This window comes from Anabrus simplex, chromosome 2, assembly GCF_040414725.1.
Source record: "Anabrus simplex isolate iqAnaSimp1 chromosome 2, ASM4041472v1, whole genome shotgun sequence".
NCBI classification, from domain to species: domain Eukaryota; kingdom Metazoa; phylum Arthropoda; class Insecta; order Orthoptera; family Tettigoniidae; genus Anabrus; species Anabrus simplex.
This window is the reverse complement of record NC_090266.1, coordinates 324,789,445-324,795,398: the sequence shown is the minus strand read 5'-3', so window position 1 is coordinate 324,795,398 and position 5,954 is coordinate 324,789,445. Positions and strand designations below refer to the sequence as shown.

Here is a 5,954-nt window from a genome sequence, read left to right as displayed (position 1 = left end):
TTTTGTCAACTACTGCAGGTAACAAAAGTCAAGCGAGGCTTCTTATTAAGTGAGCTATTGCACTATCTGTAGGGATTCATACCACTGTTAAATATCTCATTAAGAACTATATAAAAATAATTATTTTTAAAATATTGGTTGAAAGACAATGTTCTAATCAATGTTATTTGTTTCTACATACCATTAACTACTTCTATGGTTTTCGAAGATGCTGAGATGCCAGAATTTTGTCCTGCTGAAGTTCTTTTATGTGCCAGTAAATCTACTGACACTGGGCCAACGTATTTAACCACCTTCAAATATCACTGGACTGAGCCAGGATTGAACCTGCCAACTTGGGCTCAGAAAGTCAGCGCTTTAACCATCTCAGCCACTCAGCCTGGCAACACAATACAGTATTCTGTTATCAATAAAATGCTTGTCAGATTCCACTTTTTCAAGACCCGCTCAGCACATGAACAAAGCCACAGAACTGGAGATTACTTGCAGAATAAAAAGCTAGTGTTCCCTTCAATGAATAGTTGGATTTAACCTGTGATGTAATTCATGCATTTCTGATTTATGCACAATACAGTATAATATACAACAATGTTGTTGAGATTTTTTTCTGCAACCTCCGGAAAGCTTGTTTTGCAAATGAGGAAATATTCACCTTGGTGGACAGTTATTTACAAGGAAAAAAAGTACTATTACGGGAATGATGCATGGTTGTATATACTGACAGAACTCAACTGATGACAGGGAAATGGCATGGTTAAATTGCAGGTGTTAAGGCTATTGTATCAAGAATAGAAAGTAGCTACTGTGCTATTCAGACAAGCAATTTTGTGACAAAAGTGGATTCCAAGGACCCATAACACTGTTCTGTAAAAAGGCTAAACGTCGCACCGACACAGATAGGTCTTATGGCGACGATGGGATAGGAAAGGCCTAGGAGTTGGAAGGAAGCGGCCGTGGCCTTAATCAAGGTACAGCCCCAGCATTTGCCTGGTGTGAAATGGGAAACCACGGAAAACCATCTTCAGGGCTGCCGATAGTGGGATTCGAACCTACTATCTTCCGGATGCAACCTCACAGCCGTGCGCCTCTAAGCCTCTTGAATGGAAGTCTATACAGTAGCCTTTTTAGGTAGTCAGTTCTCTTTACTTTTGTACACAGAAGAATAGCTGTCTCAGATTCATGACAATTCATCTTTTCCACTTATGATCAGATGAATTAGGGTTTTTTTCTAATTGATCATTTAGTGACTTCCACATATCGTCAGAACTTACTGATCCAATTTGGTTACAATGTTCAACATATCTAACTGATCATTTTTGTTTTTGTCAATCTCATTTTCAATGACTAAGTAAACTTGTAACTGTAGACAAATACCAAATACCCCTCTTTCCAGACCATACAGCAAAATAAAACTATTAACTTTACAGGTACAATAACAAATCAATCCTGCTATTCCTGTATGATATCAAATGATAGTCTGTAACATGTAAATACACCCTGTGATGACAAAGTTTGGTGAGTAGTCCTGTACTATCAAGATAGATGAACAATGCATGACAGTGACCTTACTATCCTTTGAAATAGTCCCCTCCCATAACTATGCACTGCTCAGATCGGTGATACATGTCCTGCAAACTTTGCAAGAAGGCTTCCTTTGGGATGGTGTTCAAAAGCCTCATCACGTTTCATTGGATGTCAGGAATATTGTCAAATCTCTTTCCTTTCAAAGCGAGTTTGAGTCATGGAAATAGGAAGAAGTCTGGAGGATTGAGATCTGGTGAGTATGGGGTATGTTCAAGTTGCACCACAGTTAATCTGCAGTTCATCCGCTATCACGCGCACAGTTAATCGACTATCATTCGTGATTAATTTCCTCACCTTCTCAATGTTTTCGTCACTGACGGCGGTCACCAGTCTTCCGCTACAAGGGTTGTCAGAAACACTTTCCCAGCCTCCTCGAAAACAGGCGAACCACTCGTACACACTTCAAGGACAGTGCTTGATCTTCATAAACATGTACCAGCATAGCATGCGTTTCTTTCAGTGTGTTGCCAAGCTTAAAACAAAACTGTACATTGATCTTTTGGTCGTTCATGTTCCCGTTTGCAGTTCAGAACTAACGTACTAAACACGCACTGTGTCAAACAGACACGGCACACACACGGTGCTCAACTGAACAACGTTGGGAGCAGGTGGTCAAAACCTGCTCCTACGCAGGTGCAGCATTGTGTGTCGCCAGTGTTGCCGGATTGACCCTTCTGACTTCATTCACCGAAATTTGTCACAGGTTGTATTTAAGACCAGAGGTAACAAATACACAAGTATACTCAATTGTGTCATAACAGACATTTATAAAAATCAGAAACATTAAATAACTGAGTGCTGTCGCAATGGCAGGCACATATCAACAGTAAATTAATAGCTCATAAAGTATACAGGAAGAATAAAGGAAGAAACCAGATATGATACAATTTTGACAAGAAAAATATTTAAGAAGCTTTAGAACATTTTTCATAGCTGTCTAAACGAACTATGGGCACACTGAGTATATTTCCTCTTATTAGATGTAGGCACATAATGTTGTCCACCATTACAGAAAATATTTCAAGGAACCCCAGTAAAAGCCTTGTGGAAACCTGGAGTTATATACAACAGTTTGAAATTATTCTGAGCAATGGATCGTTATCTTTTTTTATCTTTTTACAATTGATAAGGTTTTTAACTCTTCTAACTAGTTAAACTAGAAGTATTTTTTGTAATGTTTTCTTTCCATGGAATTGGTTGTTGCACTCTTGTTGATGTTGTTGGCTAGTTATGTATTTACCTTATTATCACACTACTATAAGTGATCATTGCCAACAGGATATTTTCCAAGTGAGATGTATTTGCTAAAAACAACAACTACCACACCAACAACAACAACAACACCAACAACAACAACAACAACAACAACATACAATTGGCCATAAGACCTATCTGTGCCGGTGAGACATAAAGCAACTAGCAAAAAGAAAACAAACAAACAAAAAACCATATAATAGTTTAATTCTAATTGCAGTCTTTCATATTTTGCTTTTTACATTACTGTTGCATAGATGTAGGACATTTCTCTTTTTCTGGTAATAACAAATACAAGATAAATGTATTCATTTTTCACGAAACACTCCAGAATTTTATCAAAGGAGTTAGGTACTCTGGATATCTAGGAGCACCACATTCCCCATCCACAGCAGCAGGAATGACAATCTGCCTGATCAGGGATGCAGGGAATACAGATTACCAAGAAATGATTTTGGTAATGCATCAATATGCTCTTCAGCTATGGTTATATTTTCTCCACCTTTCTATATAACGAATACACTTATACAAATAAATAAATAGGTAACAAGGGTAATTTTCCCAACTTCAGTATATTTTTTCATGGTTGGAACTATTACAAATGAAATAGAATCTATTATAATTACACTTATATTCATTAATATCTCATGAATTTTCATTGACACCATTATGACTTACAAAAGAAATGAGAGTTCAAATTTCACACTGATATATTCAAAGCTTGAGACTCAAAGAATTATTCTGCTGAACTGGTATTCTGGAGATCTGGAAAGAAATAGAGATGAAAAGTTAAAAGCCAATATTAACAAAGTGTAAAATAAAGCAAAGGGATTATATATACCTGAAACTTAACCTAAACAGAAGAAACATTAAGACCCGTACTCAAACACAACACTGAACATAATATAGAGGCCAAATTTGCATGTGATTAAGTTAATCAAAAATACCATTCACCATCAGTCTTTTGTAGTATTATGCAACCTTTTCTTCCACCTAGCGTACCAATTACACCCCTGCCAACATGCCACATCAAAAAGTCCCAGAACATAGAATTTCATAAATTCACAGCAATATTTACCTCAAACTGAAACAGACTCAAGTGTATTACATCTTACTAAGTCACTGTTACAAAAAATGACAGAGCATTACGAAAAATTACTATGCATGTCTATCGTAGATTTCCAACAGATTGAAACAAGACCAACAAGTCTATTCCATGTACCACGAACACACGACAACTTTTTAAACCAAAACCAAGAACTTTTTAAGTGCCAAGTAGTTTAAGTCTTTGTACATTTCATTTCAATGTATATATATTTCATCCAGTTTATTCAGATAGAAACAAGACTATCAATTCCAAGAACATTCTTAAAGCGGCATGTGTTTCATATCATTACAAGTGCTTCATGTTGTATTTGTGTGTATTTTCAACCAGTGCATATGTTTACAGTGTTTCTGTGTTCCATGAACACACGACAGTTTAAGCCAGAACTAAGAACTTTTTAAGTTCCAAGTATTGCTTACCATTACATTTCAAGGTAATGTTTTTCAACCCATTGATGTGTTTTCAGCCAATCGCCTTTATGTACATAATTTTTTTATTATAATGGCTTATGTCAACCAATCAAGCTGTATGTAAGCACCCTAACGATTATTGTTATCAGATTTCCCTTGATTTGATATTCAATAAGAATTCATGACGGCTCCATTGGTAAAAAATATCTAATTCCCTCCATGGGAATTCAGAATTTTCCATTCGACTCCAAGGGAGTCGAAACCGGTCATCGCCCAATAAATTTAGTATATTTTACAATTGGGTTACTGTAGTCACGTCCTAGTTCGTGAACCATGGGCAACAGCTGAGTGGCCTAGTAAGTGGTCCTGAGAGTCGGGATACCAGTTGCTATGGAATGGATTGGGAGTGGGCATCTAGGACATATTCTGAATTTTTTTTTTTTTTGCTTTACGTCGCACCGACACAGATAGGTTTAATGGCGACGATGGGACAGGGAAGGCCTAGGAAGCGGCCGTGGCCTTAATTAAGGTATAGACCCAGCATTTGCCTGGTGTGAAAATGGGAAACCACGGAAAACCATTTTCAGGGCTGCCGACAGTGGGGTTCGAACCTACTATCTCCCGAATACTGGATACTGGTCGCACTTAAGCGACTGCAGCTATCGAGCTCGATTATATTCTGAATCGCGGCCCTCCTCGTGCTCAGGCGGCTAGGACTATACAATTCACCGGTGGTCCATAACGCGTTAGAGGAGAGATCCTCACTTGGACTATGTGCAAGTAGGGTAGCATCCTGCTTCATGAATTTACCGAGCTCAGAACATTTCAAGCAAGCCTCGGACCTATGGGAGTAATGGAGTCCCACTCCCATTTGACAGGAGAGGGACTCCTTGGAAACAACTTGGCGAACGAAATGGAATTCGATGGGGAGCCATCAATATTAATGGGGCTTATGGAAGAAAGAAGGTAGAACTGGCTGAGTCAGCAAAGAGGATGCATCTGGATGTGCTAGGAGTAAGTGATATTCGGGTAAGGGGAGATAATGAGGAAGAGCTACGAGATTCTAAAGTGTACTTGACGGGTGTTAGAAAGGGAAGGGCAGAGTCTGGGGTAGGGCTCTTTATCAGGAATACCATTGCACGCAACATAGTTTCTGTTAAGCACGTAAATGAGCGAATGATGTAGGTAGATTTGTCAGTTGGAGGAATTAGGACAAGAATTGTGTCCATGTATTCACCATGTGAGAGTGCAGATGAGGATGAAGTTGACAAGTTTTATGAAGAGTTGAGTGACATCGTAGTCAGGGTCAACAGCAAGGATAGAATAGTGCTAATGGGCGATTTCAATGCGAGAGTTGGGAATAGAACTGAAGGATACGAAAGGGTGAATGGTAAATGTGGGGAAGATATGGAAGCTAATGGGAATGGGAAGCGTTTGCTGGACTTCTGTGCTAGCATGGGTTTAGCTGTTACGAATACATTCTTCAAGCATAAGGCTATTCACCGCTACACTTGGGAGGCTAGGGGTACCAGATCCATAATAGACTATATCTTAACAGACTTTGAATTCAGGAAATCTGTTAGGAATGTACGAGTTTTTCG

The 5,954-nt window shown here is 38.6% G+C and overlaps 1 protein-coding gene across 2 annotated transcripts in view; it reads right to left on the bottom strand.

The window, feature by feature from the left end:
• The window catches only part of nes (lysophosphatidylcholine acyltransferase 3 protein nessy), a 478,088-nt gene that overhangs the window by 352,242 nt on the left and 119,892 nt on the right, over positions 1 to 5,954 (bottom strand). The gene's annotated exons all lie outside the window — the stretch shown is intronic.